At 47.9% G+C, this 22,179-nt stretch overlaps 1 long non-coding RNA gene and 2 other non-coding genes across 3 annotated transcripts in view; 2 read left to right on the top strand and 1 right to left on the bottom strand.

Annotated features, from left to right (window-relative positions):
* Positions 1–3,058: 3,058 nt before the first annotated feature.
* Positions 3,059–3,251, bottom strand: LOC140208852 (U2 spliceosomal RNA). Its single transcript, XR_011888955.1, has one exon. It is a non-coding gene; the product is annotated as a U2 spliceosomal RNA (small nuclear RNA).
* A 3,232-nt stretch (positions 3,252–6,483) lies between these two features.
* The window catches only part of LOC140208460 (uncharacterized), a 29,276-nt gene continuing 13,580 nt past the window's right edge, over positions 6,484–22,179 (top strand). The window contains exons 1-2 of the long non-coding RNA XR_011888789.1: positions 6,484–6,554; positions 8,257–8,359. This is a non-coding gene — a long non-coding RNA (uncharacterized lncRNA). The remainder of the gene's footprint in view (positions 6,555–8,256; positions 8,360–22,179) is intronic.
* On the top strand, positions 12,811–12,993 carry LOC140208754 (U2 spliceosomal RNA). The gene has a single exon (XR_011888909.1). It is a non-coding gene; the product is annotated as a U2 spliceosomal RNA (small nuclear RNA).

The following is a 22,179-nucleotide window of genomic DNA, read 5'->3' as shown; positions in this document are numbered from 1 at the left end:
CCAAAGAACAAACTGCCGGAGGAACTCAGTGGGTCGGGCAGCATCTGTGGAGGGAAATGGACCGTCAACATTTCGGGCCGAGACCCTCCCTCTGGACTGAGAGTGGACGGGAAATAGTCCGAGAAAAGAGGTGAGGGGTGGGGATGGGGCAAGAGCTGGGGAGTGAGAGGTGGATCCAGGTGAGGGGGAGGTGGGAAGGTGGAAATAGTGACGGGGGTGGGAGGTGAGTGGTTGGGGCAACACGGGGCTGCAGAAGATGGGAATTAATTCCATAGAGGATTAACAAAGAGGTTAGAGAGTATTTGTTATAGAGAGTGCAATGAAGATTCACCAGACTGATCCCTGGAGTGGTGGGTCATCATATGAAGAAAGATCAAATGTGATAACCCTTTCATTTAGAGAATCGAGGACTGAGAGATGAACACATTGAAATGCACAGCATCATTACCGGCTGAACCAGGGATCCCAGTCTCTGAAAAAGGGGGTGGACTGTCCGGGACTGAGATGAGGGGAAATGTCTCCACTCCGAGAGTGGTGAATGTCTGTAAATCCCCACCACAGAGGCCGGTGAAGACTCAGTGATCATCCTCACATAAAACAGAGGCCGGCAGATGTGTGGAGACCGAAGGGATTGAGGAAATGAGGATCGTGCAGAAACATGTGGCTGAGATGGGAGAGCAGCCGTCATCTTGTTGATGGTTAGAGGGGCTGAATGGCCGCCTCCTGCTGTTTCTCACTTGATGTTTCCTGTCCAGTGAGGCTGGAGGAATGTGAATAGTAATTAGTGTTCATACACATGGAGAGATTTAAATGAAACCTGCACATTTCCTGTTTGGGTCTGAATTGAGTGATTAGATCAGACCGGACGCAGCTTTGTCATTGTGCCGACGCCAGATACAAAGCCAATGAAACGCAGTTGGCATCTGGACTGGGGGGGGGGGGGTCGGGACCGTCACGTGACGGCTCTGCCCATTTACCTGGCCGGAAACACGTCACCTGCCAATCAAGGTTTGACCCCGCCTCGCCCATCAATGCACACCTCACCATTGGCCTCGTTAATTAGCCTTGTACTTGGCCTCGGGTAATTGGCCTTTGTAATCAGTTTAACCCTGCTTGCACCGAGCCATTGGCTTCCCTGTGAATCACCTGGGCTGGACCTTCCAGACCTATAAAGCAGCCCACGTGTGCATGACCCTTTCTCTTTTGTGCGACCTCCGAGGGACCACCCTGCTGTCCGTGAGTTGTGCTTTGAATAGGGTTGGGAGTGTGGATATTGTCCCTAAGCAGAAGAGCCGCGCCTGCACAAAGTCAAGGGTGGTTGTATACTTTGTCCCCACGCGATTTAATGTGATTTATTGCTGATCCGACTACTGTAAGTTGTGCGCGTGTTGCTTCCGTTGCCATTTTCCCCTGTTTGCCTTCTGTAAATAAAATCCTTCACTACCCAGACTGTGAGCCCAGAGCCCTTGACTTTGAGACCTGCAGAATCTGTTTCCTCACTGGCGCTGCGTGGGGAAAGTGTTCTGGAACAGGGGCAAAATGGCCAGTACAGGCACCGAGCGTAGGATTCCCGGCTGGACCGACGAGAGAGGGATTTGAGGCCTGGCGGACCACGGTAAACCGGTGGACTGGCCCGAGCAGTTGGATCCACGTTGCGAGCACCTGGCCGCGGGGCTGCTCCGGCTGTGGGATGAGGGGGGCCCCAACATGAGCCTCTCTGATCAAGAGGCGAGCGCCCCGGGGAGCCTGTCTGATCAACAACGCCCCACGGGCGCCGCAGCCGAAGATCCGGGTAGGCTCTACCCTGTGGGATCGGGTGGTGACCGCTGTGAGGGTCCGATACCCCACCCTCCTGGAGTGGGATCTACACCGGCGCCCGCAATGGGGTACGGTCAGTCAGGGCACCCGGGTTGTTAGAGAGTGGGCGCTGGTCAACGGCATCTACCAGGGAGCCTGCGACCGTAATTTTTATAAAACACCCGGGTGACCGGTACCGTCGCAGGATACCTGGTCACCACCGCGCACCCCGATATAGTCAGTGATCCTGCCCCTCATGACACCAGCTAACGGGAGGACCGTGCGGGATGGTATCACCCTCCTTGAATAGATGCAGTGGGGGCAGAGGCAAGGGCTGGAGACAAGCCCTCCCCGTTTTACGCGCAGGCAGTTGTACATGGACATGGATCCCCAACCCTGACCTCTGCACCCTGTGGAAGGAGCTTTGTGGCGGTGGGGTGGTGGGCAACTGGGCGATTGCACTCATTCTCGTTATTTATCATCGCTGTGTGTGTATTATGTTGTCTGCCAAATTTTTATGAGCACGTCTGTCTTTCTTTAGTTCTGTATAGTCAGATATAGCGTTCACCTTATAAATAGAGTAAGATGTATTCCTTTCCTTTTCACTGCGGGAACGCCTGGCGAGTGGCGAGGCTGCCGAGGGGTGGACTGTGCTGACTGTCACGTGACAGCACTGCCCACGCCTGGTCAGAAGACACGCCCCCTGCCAATCAAGGATTGACCCCTCCTCGCCCATCACTGCACACCTAACCACCGGCCTTGTAATCAGCTTAACCCTGCCGGCACCGAGCCGTTAGCGTTCCTGTGAATTACCTGGGCCGGGCACTTCAGCCTTCCTGCATGAGAAGGGCTGGACGCTCTCTTTGCCATTTCCGAGGGACCACTCTGCTTCATTCCAGGCTGAGAACCGTGGAACAGCGCTGGAGGAAATTGTTGGTAAGCTGTGCATCGAATAGGGTTGGTGATTGTCCCTGATAGCATTGAGCCGTGCCTGTACAGTGAAGGGGCTCGGGCATCGTATTGACTTTTCCCTTGAATGTGTGTGTGTGTACTTTATTCCCACGTTCGTTATTAATCGTCTGCGTGTGTTTTACTGCCGACCTGACTTTATCCACGACTGCTGTAAATTGTGTGCGTGCTGTTTCTGTTGCCATTTTCCCCTGGTTGCCTTTGAGCTGCTGTGTCCCCTCATTAAAAACAAATGTAGCCTGCGAAAAGTACGGGGCAGAAACAGGAAGCATGGAGACAACCGGATCCCGAGGGGAGGTGCACCGTTCCCGGAGGCACTGCAATACCGGGTCGATGCGCGGAGTGGACGGAGCAAGCCCCTATTCCATCTCCCTGTTCCAAAAATCAATTTAATATATGGTCCCCAGATAAGGGACGTATCAGATATTAAACTGATAAGAACAGATTTTTTTTTATTTCAAAATATACTTTATTCAAAAATAAATTTATACAATAAACCATTCAATAACTTTTCATCCTTTACATACGTTTCCATTATACTCAGTAAAATACCCGTGTTTATAGCCACCCACGTGGCACTCCAGTAGTTCAGCTTAGCATCTCATTGTTGAGGGGTATACTCCCCGCCCACCGACCCCTCCCACTCCCACGGGTGGAGAAACCTATACTGTGGTCCTTCCCCACCGGGCCCTTGCGGTGGCTGCACCGAGTTTCAGTGCGTCCCTCAGCACGTACTCCTGCAGCCGAGAGTGTGCCAGTCGGCAGCATTCTCCCACGGACATCTCCATGTGCTGGTAGATGATCAAGTTTCGGGCTGACCAAAGAGCGTCTTTCACCGAGTTGATGATCTGCCAGCAGCACCGGATGTTGGTCTCCGTGTGCGTCCCCGGGAACAGCCCGTAGATCAGAGAGTCCTCTGTCACGCAGCTGCTGGGGATGAAACGTGACACTAGCCCGTCCATCCTCCTCCACACCCTCTTTGCGAACTGGCAGTGTGCAAAGAGGTGGGTCACAGACTCCTCCTCACTGCAGTCCTCCCGTGGGCAGTGGGGTGCGGAGACGACGTTCCGGGCGTACAGGAGGGCTCTGACTGGGAGGGCCCCTCTCACCGCCAGCCAGGCGAGGTCTTGGTGCCTGTTGGTGAGATCTGGCGATGAGGCATTTTGCCAGATGAACTGGACAGTCTGCTCAGGGAACCACCCCACTGTGTCCATCACGTCCTTCTCCTGCAGTGCCTGCAGGACACTTCGTGCCGACCACTGCCTGATGGCCTTGTGGTCAAAGGCGTTCTCCTGGAAGAACTTTGCTACGTGGGATAGGTATGCCGGCAACGACCAGCTGACTGGGGCGTTGCGCGGGAGTGGGGCCAGACCCATCCTTCGCAGCCAGGGCGACAAGTAGAACCTGGGCACATAGTGGTACTTGGTGCCCACATACCTGGGCTCTACACACAACCTGATGCAGCCACATACGAAGCTGGCCATCAGGGTGAGGGCGACATTGGGGACGTTCTTGCCCCCGTTGTCCAGGGACTTGTGCATGGCGGTCCGTCTCACCCGCTCCATCTTGGATCCCCAGACGAATCTGAAGACAGCCCGGGTGATTTCCGAGCTGTAGGAGCGGGGGACGGGCCAGACCTGCGCCAAGTACAGCAGCCCTGAGAGCACCTCACACCTGATGACCAGGTTCTTGCCCGTTATCGACAGGGAGCGCCCTCCCCACAGTCCCAGTTTCTGTTTCACCTTGGCAGTCCGCTCCTGCCAGTTCTTGTTGCACGCCTCAGCCCCTCCGAACCAGATCCCCAACACCTTCACGTGGTCAGACCTGATGGTGAAGGGGACGCTGGATCGGTCGGGCCAGTTGCCAAAGAGCATGGCTTCGCTCTTCGTGCGGTTGACCCTGGCCCCCGACGCTAGCTCGAACTGTTCGCAGGTGCCAATCAACCTGCGAACTGACCTCGGATCAGAGCAGAAGACGGTGACGTCGTCCATGTACAGGGAGGTTTTCACTTGGGTCCCTCCACTGCCTGGCAGCGTCACCCCTCTTATGCCCTCATCCCTCCTGATGGCTTCCACAAAGGGTTCTATGCAGCAGACAAACAAGACAGGGGAGAGGGGGCAGCCCTGCCTGACTCCAGACCTGATGGGGAAGCTGTCTGTTTCCCACCCGTTGACCTGGACTGCACTACGGATGTCTGTGTAGAGCAGTCTGATCCAATTCCGGATTCCCTCCCCAAATCCCATTTTGGAGAGCACGTCCGCCATGTACGTGTGCGATATCCTGTCGAAGGCTTTCTCCTGGTCCAAGCTGACCAGGCAGGCGTCCACCCCCCTGTCCTGCACGTAGGCGATGGTGTCCCTCAGCAGCGCGAGGCTGTCTGAGATCTTCCTGCCCGGTACAGCACAGGTTTGGTCCGGGTGGATCACCTGTCCCAGAGCAGACTTGACCCTGTTGGCGATAGCCTTGGACAGGATCTTGTAGTCCACATTCAGGAGAGAGATGGGTCTCCAATTCCTAATGTCCTCCCTTTCCCCCTTCTGCTTGTAGATGAGGGTGATGATGCCCTTCCTCATGGACTCAGACATACTGCCGGCCAGAAGCATAGCGTTGTACACTTCCAGCAGGTCTGGGCCCATCCAGTTCCACAGAGCCGAGTACAACTCGGCCGGTAAGCCGTCGCTTCCGGGAGTCTTACCCGACCCGAAGGAACGGATGGAGCCTGTCAGCTCGTCCAGGGTCAGTGGCCGATCCAGACTCTCCCGCTTGCCGTCGTCTAAGACCTGCGTGATAGACGACAGGAAGTTGCGGGAGGCTGTGGATTCTGTGGCCTTTTCCTCGTACAGACCGGCATAGAAGGACTTGCAGATCCTCAGTATGTCGGTCTGCGAGGACGCGACTGAGCCGTCCTCTTCCTTAAGGTTGTGGATCACAGAGCTCCCCCTGTGCACCTTTTGGAAGAAGAAGCGTGAGCACGTCTCGTCCTGCTCCACGGTTTGGACCCTTGATCGGAAGATGATCTTGGAGGATTCAGCGGCGAGGTGCTGGGCTTGCCGGCCCTTCACCTCTCGCAGTTCCTCCCTGACATCCACCCCCTTCGACTGCAGAAGGAGAAGTTGCTGCAACTCTGTCTGGAGTTTACGCAGTTCCCTCTGCTCCTGCCTTGCCTTCTGAATACCCTTGCGGATGAAGAACCTCTTAATGTTCTCCTTGGTGGCTTCCCACCAGTGAACCGGGGAATCAAAGAAGGCTTTCAAGGTTCTCCAACCTGTGTACTCCCTCTCTAGTTCCTCGATGTTCTCTGGGGTCAGCAGCTTTACGTTCAGCTTCCACGTCCCCCTGCCTGCCTTCTGGTCCTCCCGTAAAGATACTACACTTGATCTTAGCCAAAAGGCCGAGAAGCGATACCACAAATGTCCGGACCCTTTCGGATCTTGCTAGTCTTCCCTCTATTAAGTTGGACCGACTGTCTACAGGACACCGATTTATCCTACCTCTCTTCAACTTTTGAAGTAGGTTTGGTGTAATTTCGCTCAGTCTTTGACATAAGTTGTATTTTTCTCCCTTGTCGCGAAATCTCTTTCGGAATACAGCTGATCATGTAAAATAGCGGATATTCCGCCAACCAAATGAGAGAGGCGGCCCTGGTTTGTATGCAAACTCCTCCTCTCAGCTGTTCTGCCCGCCCTCTAGCGTCTGATGACATTGCAAGCGTGATGACGTTTACGGAAGGCGTTGCAGCGAGAGAAGCGAAGTTGCGGCCGGGTCGTTTGGCGAGCCTGGCGGGGCAGGTGATTGGGGAGGGGTCCTCCGGAAACGGGAGGAGGGTGGCTAGGAACATCGGGTGGAAGCGATGGCTGGGGATTGCGAAGAAGGAGAGGTTTGTAAATGGGGTAAGTGAGGTCGTTTGATGGGGGACGATGGGTAGTTGAGTTGGTCGGGGAGAGGGACGGGATAGAGTCGGATGAAAGGGAGGGGGTAGGGTTGCAACTCGGACAATATTTAAGTGTGAGCTGGCATGTGGCAAATAACGGCATTGCAGTCAATGGATTATTTCCACAGAAAATAATCTAACCGTCCGGCTGGACTTCATTGGTAAAGAAAGCTTGTTGACCAGAACTGGTTCCATTAAGAAATCGGAGATAATCGGGAGAATGTGGGTATACTACTTTCCTGACATCCGAAGGCCTTTCTGCCGTATCCCACCAGCCAAATACCGGAATTAATTATGAACATTCCGTATTTGCCTAAGTTTGTCCAGCTCCATCCAGCATTTAACAACATTCTCCAACCTATGGCTTGTATCACTTACTACGTCTCCAAGGAGGAAAAAAAAAAGGTGGAAATCTGGGGAAAAGAGGCATAAAATGCAGAAAAGGATTTGGTGGTAATGCAGCATTCTGTAGAGAAAGAAGCAGTTAATGATTCAGATGTGATTCTTAATCATGGCAGTGATCTTTCATCAGTTCTAAGAGCCATTAACCTGACACATTTGCTCTATTTCTCTGCAAAATGCTGACTGAAGTGGCAAGTATTCCCAGCACTTATTTTATTTCAAAAGATTGCCATTCTGTCGTTATATTATTCTCCCAGTTCCTTTCGTCCATCCCTGGGGAGCAATTTTTTTTTTGCAGGACCAGCCACAGATTAGCGTTTCAATAACCCTATGCAGTGAACCCTATTCGTTCAACACTATTGGTGTGATAGAAGAATACTAAGTTGTAGATTACAGAATGTTAAATAACCAGCACTGTAACATTCTGACTTCTTTGCCTTTCTCCCGCTGTGGTTTGGGAACTTTAAAGCTTGGCTGTTTGCAAGGCTGAAGTTTCTCAAATTTATTTTAATCATTTTCTTTTAAATGGTAGTGTAGCTGTGATTGAACAGGGAGATTGCTCTTCAGTGCCAGGGCACATCTCCTGGGCAGAATGTACTAGCCACAGGTCTTTATGATGCATGTTCTACGGGTCTGTGGTGGCCAGTGCTATCATGTTTGCTGTTGTGTTCTGAGGCAGCAGGCTGAGGGTAGCAGACACCGACAGAATCAACAACCCCAGCATCTGCAGATTATTTTGTGTGAACAGAATCAACAAACTCATTCGTAAGGCCAGTGATGTTGTGGGGATGGAACTGGACTCTCTGACGGTGGTGTCTGAAGAGAGGATGCTGTCCAAGTTGCATGCTGTCTTGGACAATGTCTCCCATCCACTACATGATGTACTGGTTGGGCACAGGAGTACATTCAGCCAGAGACTCATTCCACCGAGATGCAGTACAGAGCGTCATTCCTGCCTGTGGCCATCAAACTTTACAACTCCTCCCCTGGAGGGTCAGACACCCTGAACCAATAGGCTGGTCCTGGACTTATTTCCTCGCATAATTTACATATTACTATTTAACTATTTATGGTTTTATTATTATTTATGGTGCAACTGTAATGAAAACCAATTTCCCCCAGGATCAATAAAGGTTGACTATGATTTTGGGTTACAGAGTTACCCTGGGACCAGCCTGCTGTGAGTTGCCAAGAGTACTGCGATTGGGATGCAAAGAAACTACCTGACACCATGGAAGAAGATTGAACCTTTCTCATTGAGTAAGGAAATGATTTGTAATCTGCCCTTTGGCTAGTGCCGCATTGAGTATAGTGAAGTAATTTGGTGTTGTTTTAAAATTTTGGGCTGTTTTTGGAGCGTTCAAAGGTAGACAGGTAAAACTTTCTCCACCACATTGATGACGTCATTGATGCTGTTTCCAGCTCCCGTGTGGAGCTCGTCAGACTTAGTCTGGAGTGAGCCCTGACGAAGGGTCTCGGTCTGAAACGTCGACTGTACCTCTTCCTAGAGATGCTGCCTGGCCTGCTGCGTTCACCAGCAACTTTTATGTGTGTTGCTTAAAATTCCAGCATCTGCAGATTTCCTCATGTTGTCGTCAGATTTGTCAACTTTCCCACCAACATACACCCCCTCTCTCAAATTTGCTTGGTCCATTTTCATGATCTCACTCCCCTTTCCTGATCTGTCTCTCTCTGTCTCCAGAAACGGATTACCTTCTGGCCTCTTTAACAAACCTACTGACTCCCACAGTTACCTTGTCCACAACAGTTACTTTCTGACATTAAATGGACCTATGGAAACTCTGCTCACACTGTCACTTTCAAGGATACTATTCCCTTCTCTCAGTTTCTCTGTCTCTGCTGCATCTGATTTTATGAGGAGGTTTTTCATGCTAGGACATCCAAGAAATCTTTTTTCAATCAATAAAGGGGTTTCCTGCCCACTGCAATCAATACAGAACTCACCCGTAACTCCTCCATTTCCTGCACGTCTGCCCTCTCCCCATGTCCCCTCCACGACATAATAACGATAGGATTACCTTTTCTGCATCTGCCATTCACTGAAGCTCTGCATTCAACATATTCTCTGCAATTTCCACTATCTCCACCAGGATCTCACCACCAGGCACATCTTCCTCTCCACGTCCGTCTCCATTTATCACAGGGATCACTCTCGCTGTGACTCTCGTCTGCCAAACACCCTGCAACCACAATAAGTGTTACATCTATCCCTACACCTCTTTCATAATCACTCTTCCTCCCAGTGTAGCCTCCTCTACATCAGTGAGACCCAACTCAGTTTGGAGATCACTAACTGATGCACAAACACGAGGAATTCTGCAGATGCTGGAAATTCAAGCAACACACATCAAAGTTGCTGGTGAACGCAGCAGGCCAGGCAGCATCTCCAGGAAGAGGTACAGTCGACGTTTCAGGCCGAGACCCCTCGTCAGGACTAACTGAAGGAAGGGTCTCGGCCTGAAACGTCGACTGTACCTCTCCCTAGAGATGCTGCCTGGCCGACTAATTGATACATCTTCACTCTTTCTGCTACAAGTAGGACTAGAGGAGGAGTGCACAGGTTGGAAAACCTTGAAAACCTTTGATTCCCCAGTTCTCTGGTGGGAAGCCACCAAGGAGAACATCAAGAAGTTCTTCATACGCAAGGGTATCCAGAAAGCAAGCCAGGAGCAGAGGGAACTGGTCGAGGCGGGTTTGAGGTTGTCATTTGAAGTTAAATTGGACAGGAAAGGAATGGAAGGTTATGGGCTGAGTGCAGGTCGGTGGGACTAGGTGAGAGTAAGAGTTCAGCGTGGACTAGAAGGGCCAAGATGGCCTCTTTCCGTGCTGTAATTGTTATATGGTTATATGGAACTGCGTAAACTCCAGACAGAGTTGCAGTAACTCCTCCTTCTGCAGTCGAAGGGGGTGGATGTCGGGGAGGAACTGCGAGATGTGAAGAGCCCGAAAGCCCAGCACCTTGCCGCCGAATCCTCCAAGATCATCTACCGATCAAGGGTCCAAACCGTGGAGCAGGACGAGACGTGCTCAGGCTTCTTCTTCCAGAAGGTGCACAAGGGGAGCTCTGTGATCCTCAACCTTAAGGAAGAGGACGGCTCAGTCGTGTCCTCGTAGAAGGACATACTGAGGATCTGCAGGTCCTTCTATGCCGGTCTGTACGATGAAAAGGCCACAGAATCCACAGCCTCCCGCAACTTCCTGTCATCTATCACGCAGGTCTTAGGCGACGGCAAGCGGGAGAGTCTGGATCAGCCACTGACTCTGGTCGAGTTGACAGGCTCCATCCATTCCTTTGGGTCGGGTAAGACTCCCGGAGGCGACGGCTTACCAGCTAAGTTGTACTCGGCTCTGTGGAACTGGATGGGCCCAGACCTGCTGGAAGTGTACAACGCTATGCTTCTGGCCGGCAGTATGTCAGAGTCCATGAGGAAGGGCACGATCACCCTCATCTACAAGCAGAAGGGGGAAAGGGAGGACATCAGGAATTGGAGACCCATCTCTCCTGAATGTGGACTACAAGATCCTGTTGAAGGCCATTGCCAACAGGGTCGAGTCTGCTCTGGGACAGGTGATCCACCCGGACCAAACCTGTGCTGTACCGGGCAGGAAGATCTCAGACAGCCTCACGCTGCTGAGGGACACCATCGCCGATGTGCAGGACGGGGGTGAACGCCTGCCTGGTCAGCTTGGACCAGGAGAAAGTCTTCGACAGGATATCGCACACGTACATGGCGGATGTGCTCTCCAAAATTGGTTTTGGGGAGGGAATCCGGAATCAGATCAGACTGCTCGACACAGACATCTGTAGTGCAGTCCAGGTCAATGGGTGGGAAACCTCTCTCCCCTGTCTTGTTTGCTGCATTGAACCCTTTGCCGAAGCCATCAGGAGGGATGAGGGCATAAGAGGGGTGATGCTGCCAGGCAGTGGAGGGACCCAAGTGAAAACCTCCCTGTACATGGACGACGTCACCCTCTTCTGCTCTGATCCGAGGTCAGTTTGCAGGTTGATTGGCATCTGCGAACAGTTTGAGCTAGTGTCGGAGGCCAGGGTCAACCGCACGAAGAGCGAAGCTATGCTATTCGGCAACTGGCCGGACCGATCCAACGTCCCCTTCGCCATCAGGTCTGACCACGTGAAGGTGTTGGCGATCTGGTTTGGAGGGGCTGAGGCGTGCAACAAGAACTGGCAGGAGCGGACTGCCAAGGTGAAACAGAGACTGGGACTGTGGGGAGGGCGCTCCCTGTCGATAACGGGCAAGAACCTGGTCATCAGGTGTGAGGTGCTCTCAGGGCTGCTGTACTTGGCGCAGGTGTGGCCCGTCCCCAGCTCCTGCAGCTCGGAAATCACCCGAGCTGTCTTCAGATTCGTCTGGGGATCCAAGGTGGAGCGGGTGAGACGGACCGTTATGCACAAGTCCCTGGACAACGGGGGCAAGAACGTCCCCAATGTCGCCCTCACCCTGATGGCCAGCTTCGTGTGTGGCTGCATCAGGTTGTGTGTAGAGCCCAGGTATGTGGGCACCAAGTACCACTATGTGCCCAGGTTCTACTTGTCGCCCTGGCTGCGAAGGATGGGTCTGGCCCCACTCCCGCGCAACGCCCCCGTCAGCTGGTCGTTGCTGCCATACCTGTCCTTCATAGAAAAGTTCTTCCAGGAGAACGCCTTTGACCACAGGGTCATCAGGCAGTGGTCAGCACATAATGTCCTGCAGGCACTGCAGGAGAAGGACGAGATGGACACAGTGGGATGGACACAGTTCATCTGGCAAAATGCCTCATCGCCAGACCTCACCAACAGGCACCAAGACCTCGCCTGGCTGGCGATGAGAGGGGCCCTCCCAGTCAGATCCCTCCTGTATGCCTGGAACATCGTCTCCGCTCCCCACTGCTCACGGGAGGACTGCAATGAGGAGGAGTCTGTGACCCACCTCTACGCACACTGTCAGTTCGCAGAGAGGGTGTGGAGGATGACAGAAGGGACGGTGTCACGTTTCAACCCCAGCAGCTGCGTAACCGAGGACTCTCTGATCTACGGGCTGTTCCCGGGGACGCACACGGAGACCAACATCCGGTGCTGCTGTCAGATCATGAACTCGGTGAAGGACGCTCTTCGGTCGGCCCGAAAATTGATGATTTACCAGCACATGGAGATGTCTGTGGGAGAATGTGCTGCCGACTGGCACATTCTCAGCTGCAGGAGTACTTTATTGTTGCCAAACAATTGATACTAGAGCGTACAATCATCACAGCGATATTTGATTCTGCTCTTCGTGCTCCCTGGAGTACAAATGGATAGTAAATATTAAAAATTTAAATTATAAATCACGTGCTGAGGGATGCACTCAAACTTGGTGCAGCCACCGCAAAAGCCGGGTGGAGAAGGACCACAGTTTAAGGTTTGTCACCTGCGCGCGGGAGTGCGAGGAGTCGGGTGGCGAAGAGTATTCCTCTCCTCAGTGGTGTGGATAGATGAATCAACATCGTGCTACAGGAGTGGCTGGAAATGTGGAAAGGTATAGACTGTAATGGAACATCAGTAAAGGAATGAGAGTCAATGAATGATTTATTGTAAACATCTTTATTTTGAATAAGGACAGAGTAAACACATGATTTATTGCAAATAACTTTATTTATTCTATAAGGACTTAGGGTCAACAAATGTTTTTTTGCAAATAATTTTATTTTGTAATATTTCTGAATAAAGTATATTTTTCAAAAAAATCAGTTCTTATCAGTTTAAAATCTGATGCGTCCCTTATCTGGGACCATATATTACATTGATTTTTGGAACAGGAAGATGGAATAGGGGCTTCCTTCGTCCACTCCGTGCATCGACCCAGTATTGCAGTACCCCTCGGAATGCTGCACCTCCCCTCGGGGAGATTAAACAACAAATAAAGAGTAGAATGCAGTTATCCGTACGCATTAACCTTCTCAGGCTTTTTCCCTATTCCTTCGTTGTACTTTTACAGGTAGTGTTAATGGTAAGACTCCTGGCAGTGTGGAGCATCAGAGGTTTCTTGAGGTCCGAGTCCATAGGATGCTCAAAGCAGCCGTGCAGGTTGACTCCGTGGTTAAGAAGGTGTACGGTATATTGGCCTTCATCAATCGTGGCATTGAGTTTAGGAGCCGAGAGGTAATGTTGCAGCTATATAGACACTGGTCAGACCCCACTTGGAGTACTGGCTCAGATCTGGTCGCTTCACTACAGGAAGGATATGGAAACCATGGGGAGGGTGCAGAGGAGATTTACAAGGATATTGCCTGGATTGGGGAGCATGCCTTATGAGAATAGGTTGAGTGAACTTGGCCTTTTCTCCTTGGAGCAACAGAGGATGAGAGGTGGCCTGATAGAGGTGTATAAGATTATGAGATGCTTTGATTGTGGGGGTGTGAGCTGGGTCTGTGCGGAGGAAGCTTGACTCTGTCTGGCCCCGGGTTTGTGTGCCAGGTCTGTAAAGAGGGAGCTTCAGCCCGTGTTGATTGCTTCTGTTCCCTTCTGTTTGCGACCTTGGTGGACGTGGGTCCGATATTATACAGTATATGAGCTTCCAATCTCCTTTATTGTTTTTGACTGTGAGAGCAAGAAAGCACGCAGGAAGGTGGGGATCAGGATAGTGCGAGTATCTAGCGTGAGAGGATGCGGTGGTCAGCCGGGATGGGGAGTGAACAGATCCTGGGGACCAGACACTATCAGACTGACATCCCTCAGCCTGGAGCTGAGACGCTGCCGTACCAGTGTGAGGAGCTCACACCATTATTGCAGTTCACCGGGTGCGGTGGGCAGCAGTAACCCCAGGGTACTGTTTCTCCTCTAGTGAGACTCGAGTCCGACACCGAGACAGGAAATTACAGTGGTTTATTGATTTCATCATGACAAATGTAAATTAAACAATGTGTGAGCTGCTCGTGTGCAGGGATAAATAAGCTGCTCCCGACTCACTCAGAATCACACACAATTAACTGACCGGTGACAATGAGTGACAGATTGAATAATCAGTCCCGTTTCTCACCGTCACTCTGCAGCGGGGAACCGATGATTATAAAATCACACTTCAGGGCCGTGTCCGAGATCGCTGCAGATCCAGGGTCACTGCCGAGGTATTTGTCAATTTAACATCATTATATCAGCCAGACTGCCGAATGCACCGTCCTCAGCAAAGGGAGCAAAAGGATTCTCTCCCGGGATAATCCCGCCCCGGGACACCAGTGTCCCAGACTGAGCCCCGGCCCCCGGGCTCTTCCTGTCTAATTCCCCGGGGTCTCGTGGGGGAGTCTCAAACCCGCACATCCACTGGAAGCTGTGCCACTGGACAGGAGGCGGAAATACATCACTGTGGGAACGCTCCGAACGACAGACAGCTTCAGGCTGGAGCCAGTTCCGTTAGAACGGTTGGGAATTAAACCTGGCGTGCAGCCATTAAAGGGGAGGGCAGGGAATTGGCCAAAATGTCCCCCATCAAAAAAGGTAGTAGGGATAGTTTGGGTAATTATAGACCAGTGAGCCTTGCGTCTGTGGTGGGAAAGCTGTTGGAAAAGATTCTTAGAGATAGGATCTATAGGCATTTAGAGAATCATGGTCTGATCAGGGACATTCAGCATGGCTTTGTGAAGGGCAGATCGTGTCTAACAAGCCTGATAGAGTTATTTGAGGAGGTGACCAGGCATATAGATGAGGGTAGTGCAGTGGATGTGATCTATATGGATTTTAGTAAGACATTTGACAAGGATCCACACGGTAGGCTTATTCAGAAAGTTAGAAGGCATGGGATCCAGGGAAGTTTGGCCAGGTGGATTCAGAATTGGCTTGCCTGCAGAAGGCAGAGGGTGGTGGTAGAGGGAGGACATTCAGATTGGAGGATTGTGACTAGTGGTGTCCCACAAGGATCTGTTCTGGGACCTCTACTTTTTGTGATTTTTATTAACGACCTGGATGTGGGGGTAGAAGGGTGGGTTGGCAAGTTTGCAGACGACACAAAGGTTGGTGGTGTTGTAGATAGTGTAGAGGATTGTCAAAGATTGCAGAGAGACATTGATAGGATGCAGAAGTGGGCTGAGAAGTGGCAGATGGAGTTCAACCCGGAGAAGTGTGAGATGGTACAGTTTGGAAGGACAAACTCCAAAGCAGAGTACAAAGTAAATGGCAGGATACTTGGTAGTGTGGAGGAGCAGAGGGATCTCGGGGTGCATGTCCACAGATCCCTGAAAGTTGCCTCACAGGTGGATAGGGTAGTTAAGAAAGATTATGGGGTGTTAGCCTTCATAAGTCGAGGGATAGAGTTTAAGAATCGCTATGTAATGATGCAGCTCTATAAAACTCTGGTTAGGCCACACTTGGAGTACTGTGTCCAGTTCTGGTCACCTCACGAAAGGAAGGATGTGGAAGCATTGGAAAGGGTACAGAGGAGATTTACCAGGATGCTGCCTGGTTTAGAAAGTATGCATTATGATCAGAGATTAAGGGAGCTAGGGCTTTACTCTTTGGAGAGAAGGAGGATGAGAGGAGACATGATAGAGGTGTAGAGGATAATAGGAATAGATAGAGTGGATAGACAGCGCCTCTTCCCCAGGGCACCACTGCTCAATACAAGAGGACATGGCTTTAAAGTAAGGGGTGGGAAGTTCAAGGGGAATATTAGAGGAAGGTATTTTACTCAGAGAGTGGTTGGTACATGGAATGCACTGCCTGAGTCAGTGGTGGAGGCAGATACACTAGTGAAGTTTAAGAGACTACTAGTCAGGTATATGGAGGAATCTAAGATGGGGGGCTTACATGGGAGGCAGGGTTTGAGGGTCGGCACAACATTGTGGGCCGAAGGGCCTGTACTGTGCTGTACTATTCTATGTTCTATGTCTATGTTCTACGTAAGTATTTTTTACTTAATCTGAGATTTTTATTCTGCCATATATGAGGAACTTTTGGAATCAACAGTATTAAAAAAGGATTTAGGAAAAAAAATTGAACTTCAATAAGTCCTTATGCTTCTTATTAATCAATTTGTAACCGGAAAAGTTACTCAACTGAGGAAGCAGAGCTAAAACTGCCGGAATGGATTTCTCAGGGTTAGAGATATATAGTAATTAATCATCTGCATATAGTGATAGTTTGTGTATCTCATTCCTGCGGGTAATGCCAAATATATTAGGAGAGTCACGAATAGCAATATCTAAAGGTTCCAGGGCAATATCAAATAATAATGGACAAAGAGGGCAACCCTGCCGAGTACCAGGAAATAACTGAAAAAAGGGAGATCTTTGATTATTGGTAAATACCGAAGCCGAAGGGGGTAAGGTGTATCAGTTTAATCCAAGATATAAATATCGGACTAAAATTGAATTTCTCAAGCGAATTAAACAAATATGTCCATTCGACTCTGTCAAAAGCTTTCTCAGTGTCCAGTGAAATGACACATTCTGGAGTTCTGGATGAAGAAGTATAAACAATATTCATTGATCTCCTAATATTAAAGAAGGAATAATGATTTTTAATAAATCCAGTCTGGTCAACAGAAATAATTGGAGGCAATACTTTCTCCAGTCTAGTTGCCAGTAATTTTGAAAATATCTTGGAATCCACATTTAGCAAGGATATAGGCCTATAAAGTTTCAAAGAAAGAAAAATAAAAAGTAAAAAAGAATAAATAAAATACAGAATCAGTAAAGAAAGAAAACTTATCCGAAAATACGAAAAATACCTACCCTACAAACCCAGGGCAAAAGCCCTCAGATTATAAAAATCCAAAGCTGTAAGCTTTTGGAGAGATGTTTTGAAAACACTATCAAAAGTTTTGGATCTGGATCTACTGAAAAAACAAGCATGTAAGAACAAAGAGAATAAACAACAGTCCGTTAATTAGTCCGGAGCAGAGGAACGCTGATTGTCAAGAAAACTGAGCTTCATCCGGAGATTTAAACAGACGACGAGAGTTATCGGCAAGAACTATTTTCAAACGTGCTGGAAACAGCAACGCTGGTTAAGGCCTTTTTGATAAAATTCTGACATCTGTGGTTTAAAAGCTATCCATTCCCTCAGAACTTCAGGACTGAAATCTTCAACGAGGCAAAATTTGAAACTTTGAAATTCGATCATATCTTTCCGCTACGCAGCTCGCACCACACGATCCTTCATGTGAGCATAATGGAACAGAATAATAATGGGTCTCAGTTTAAATTCTCTGGAAGGTTTGGGGCGCAATGTATGGTGCACGCGATCGAGCAATGGAGGGGCCTCCAAAACCTCTGAACCAAACACATCCATTAAAAATTGAGAAAAGTATTTGGTAGGATCGGCCGTCTCGATATCTTTGGGAAGCCCGATTATCCGCAAGTTCTGTCATCGGGATTGATCTTCGAGATCAATAATCTTGGATTTATAACGTTCCAACATGGGATGTTGAAGCCAGATTTTTTTCCAGGGCTTCAATCTTTTGTCCTCTGCCAACGGGCAGCATCCAGTTCTGAAATTCTAGTTTGCTGTTGATCAATTTCACATCTAAACGATCTAATGTCATCTTGAATCATCTTCAAAACTTCTTCAAACACAGCAAATCTTTGATTAAGTTTTTCATCTAGAAGATTCGACATTATTTCAAAAGTTATTGGTATTTGCTTAGATGCTTTAGGATCGCCATCTTTTTTTTCCCGTTGCTGTTGGAGTCTTTCCCATTTTTAACTTCTCGTCCTCTGGTTCACATTTCCAGCGAGTTAAAATCAAAGTTCAAAGATATATTTGTGTTATAAACCTATTAGTGTCGGTATAAACAGATTAAATAAGGGTGGTTACGGGTAAAAGAAGTAAAGGGAATGGAGCGAAGCCAAAATGTACCTCACACCATGAGCGCCTCCTGGAGAGTCCATTTCAAAAAAGGTTGTTAGCTTAATCTATAAATGCTTATCGAGTTCACGAATGATATCTAATGATAAAGAGTCATTTTCAGATAATCAATGGAGTAAAACTTTTCATTTGGTTAACAACTCATCTATTTGTGCCTGTCGTTCCTTGATACGGTTCAAGGTAGCGCATCGGGCCCATGTGTCAAAGGATAAACCAGCGCATATTTTCTCCAGTATTAATCCTACTTGTGACAGATGTAATATTGAGCTGGACGCTTTAACTCATAAGTATTGGTCTTGTATAAAGCCAGATAACTTTTGCAGAGATGTTTTTAAAACACTATCAAAAGTCTTGGATCTGGATCTACAACCTAATTTGCTTACGAAATATTCTTGTTTCCGCTCGATGTATGATAGCCGTTTCGACCTTACCGGCTGGGAGAGCCACTTTATTGGAGTGGAAGGATTCTAATCCACCTACAGTCATTTACTGGCTCTCCTCCATTATGTCCTGTTTAAGTTTAGAGAAAATAAGAAGTCGGACATTTGATACATCCTTTAAATTTGAGCAAATATGGTGACCTTTTATCCAATATTTTCATTTAATTTGGTTTATTACTCTTACGATCTTTTTTTAATCGAAGTTTTAGATTTGATCAGAAAGTCTTTCTCTCTCTCTCTCTCTCTTTTTGGGTCGTATCCTCAAAATGAGATGCCCAGTCCCCCTTTTTTTGTTTTGTTATAGTGTAGTGTTTTTTTTCCCTTTTCATTTAAAACCCAATGTTTTTTCCTTTCTCTTCATAAACTGGTTAAGAGGAGAATTGTTATTTTCATTTTCTTTTATTATATATTATACTAGTTTAATATCTATGACTTTGACAATGTCTATCTTAATCTTGGTTTATATTGTTACTGATATATATACTTGAACTAATTCTCCTCTTTACTGTATTTATACTTTTAAATCAATAAAAAGGTTAATAAAGAAATTACTGATCACATTATTGTTCAGTGTCACACACTCAGTGACTGTAAACACAATCTCCCACAGTCTGGTACTTACCAGAGTTTCTGTATTTTACACTCCGGGTTCCTCAGAGCCGCAGACACCAGTTTCACTCCTGAATCTCCCAGTTTATTCCTCCCAAGTCTGAACACAAACAAACAAGTTGATCAACAAAGTGATTCAAACTGTGGGTCTGAGGGAATTTCTCTCACTCGAATATTTCAGGAAACATTAAACCCTTCGGTAAATCACTGATCGGAGTTCCCATCATTATCAATGTCCCTCACTGCCCAGCTCCAGGGTATTCACCGAATGTCGGTAATTTAGTCTGTCGATGTGACCCTGTGAACTCCACATATTCTGCCTCATTTCCCGATGAGAGAAATGTTTCTGATGTGAGAGACTCCAGAGGGGTAGGGTTAACCATATAACGATATATAACAATTACAGCACGGAAACAGGCCATCTCGGCCCTTCTAGTCCATGCCAAATGCTTACTCTCACCTAGTCCCACTGACCCGCACTCAGCCCGTAATGCTCCATTCCTTTCCTGTCCATATAGCTATCCAATTTTACTTTAAATGACAACATCGAACCTGCCTCAACCACTTCTGCTGGAAGCTCGTTCCACACAGCTACCACTCTCTGAGTAAAGAAGTTCCCCCTCATGTTACCCCTAAACTTTTGCCCTTTAACTCTCAACTCATGTCCTCTTGTTTGAATCTCCCCCACTCTCAATGGAAAAAGCCTATCCACGTCAACTCTATCTATCCCCCTCATAATTTTAAATACCTCTATCAAGTCCCCCCTCAACCTTCTACGCTTCAAAAAATAAAGACCCAACTTGTTCAACCTTTCTCTGTAACTTAGGTGATGAAACCCCGGTAACATTCTAGTAAATCTTCTCTGTACTCTCTCTATTTTATTGACATCTTTCCTATAATTCAGTGACCAGAACTGTACACAATACTCCAAATTTGGCCTTACTAATGCCTTGTACAATTTCAACATTACATCCCAACTCCTATACTCAATGCTCTGATTAATAAAGGCCAGCAAACCAAAAGCTTTCTTCACCACCCTATCCACATGAGATTCCACCTTCAGGGAACTATGCACCATTATTCCCAGATCCCTCTGTTCTACAGCATTCTTCAGTGCCCTACCATTTACCATGTATGTCCTATTTTGATTAGTCCTACCAAAATGTTGTACCTCACATTTATCAGCATTAAACTCCCTCTGCCATCTTTCAGCCCACTCTTCTAACTGGCCTAAATCTCTCTGCAAGCTTTGAAAACCTACTTCATTATCCACAACTCCACCTATCTTAGTATCATCTGCATATTTACTCATCCAATTTACCACCCCATCATCCAGATCATTAATGTATATGCCAAACAACACTGGACCCAGTACAGATCCCTGAGACACACCGCTAGTCACCGGCCTCCAATCTGACAAACATTTATCCACCACTACTCTCTGGCGTCTCCCATCCAGCCACTGCTGAATCCATTTTACTACTTCAATACTAATACCTAACGATTGAACCTTCCTAACTAACCTTCCGTGTGGAACCTTGTCAAAGGCCTTACTGAAGCCCATATAGACAACATCCACCGCTTTACCTTTGTCAACTTTCCTAGCAACCTCTTCAAAAAATTCAATAAGATTTGTCAAACATTACTTTCCATGCACAAATCCATGTTGACTGTTCCTAATCAGACCCTGTCTATCCAGATAATTATATATACCATATATAGCAATACTCCAATCCTCCGGCACCATCCCCGTTTCTAATGACATTTGAAATATTTCTGTCAGAGCCCCTGCTATTTCCACACTAACTTCCCTTAAGGTCCTAGGGAATATCCTGTCAGGACCTGGAGACTTATCCACTTTTATATTCCTTAAAAGCTCCAGTACTTGCTCTTCTTTCATTATCATAGTTTCCATAACTACCCTCTTTGTTTCCCTTACCATACACAATTCAATATCCTCTCCTTAGTGAATACTGAAGAAAAGAAATTGGTCAAAATCTCCCCCATCTCTTTTGGCTCCATACATAGCTGCCCACTCTGATTCTCTAAGGGACCAATTTTATCCCTTACTGTCCTTTTGCTATTAATATAACGGTAGAAACCCTTTGCATTTACTTTGGATTTATTTTCACCTTACTTGCCAAAACAACCTCGTATCTTCTTCTAGCTTTTCTAATTTCTTTCTCAAGATTCTTTTTACCTTCTTTATATTCCTCGAGCACCTCATTTACTCCATGCTGCCTATATTTATTGTAGATATCTTTCTTTTTCCAAACCAAGTTTCCAATATCCCTTGAAAACCATGGTTCTCTCAAACTTTTAACCTTTCCTTTCAACCTGACAGGAACATAAAGATTCTGTACCCTCAAAATTTCACCTTAAAATGACCTCCATTTCTCTATTACATCCTTCCCATAAAACAAATTGTCCCAATCCACTCCTTCTAAATCCTTTCGCATCTCCTTAAAGTTAGCCTTTCTCCTATCAAAAATCTCAACCCTCGGTCCAGACCTATCCTCCATAATTATATTGAAACTAATGGCATTGTGATCACTGGACCCGAATTGCTCCCAAACACATACCTTCGTCACCTGCCCTATCTCATTCCCTAACAGGAAATCCAGCACTGCTCCTTCTCTAGCTGGTACCTCTATGTGTTGCTGCAAAAAACTATCCTGCACACATTTTACTAACTCCAAACCATCTAGCCCTTTTACAGTCTGGGCTTCCCCGTCTACATGTGGAAAATTAAAATCTCCCACACTCTCAACCGTGTGCTTACTACAAATATCTGCTATCTCCTTACAAATTAGCTCCTTCAATTCTTGCTCCCCATTTGGTGGTCTAGAATACACCCCTATAAGTGTTACTATACCGTTCCGATTCGTCAGTTCCACCCAAATAGCCTCCCTAGACGAGCCCTCTAATCTATCCTGCCAGAGCACTGCTGTAATATTTTCTCTGACAAGCAAAGCAACACCTCCCCCTCTTGTCCCTCTGATTCTAGCACACCTGAAGCAATGAAATCCAGAAATATTTAGTTGCCAAACAAACCCCTCCTGCAACCATGTTTCACTAATAGCTACAACATCATACTTCCAGGTATCAATCCATGCTCAAGGCTCATCCACCTTTCTTACAATGCTCCTAGCATTAAAATAAATGCATTTAAGTAA

The sequence above is a fragment of the Mobula birostris genome, chromosome 13 (assembly GCF_030028105.1).
Source record: "Mobula birostris isolate sMobBir1 chromosome 13, sMobBir1.hap1, whole genome shotgun sequence".
NCBI lineage: Eukaryota > Metazoa > Chordata > Chondrichthyes > Myliobatiformes > Myliobatidae > Mobula > Mobula birostris.
The sequence above is the reverse complement of the archived record's forward strand: the minus strand, read 5'-3'. Positions and strand labels throughout refer to the sequence as shown.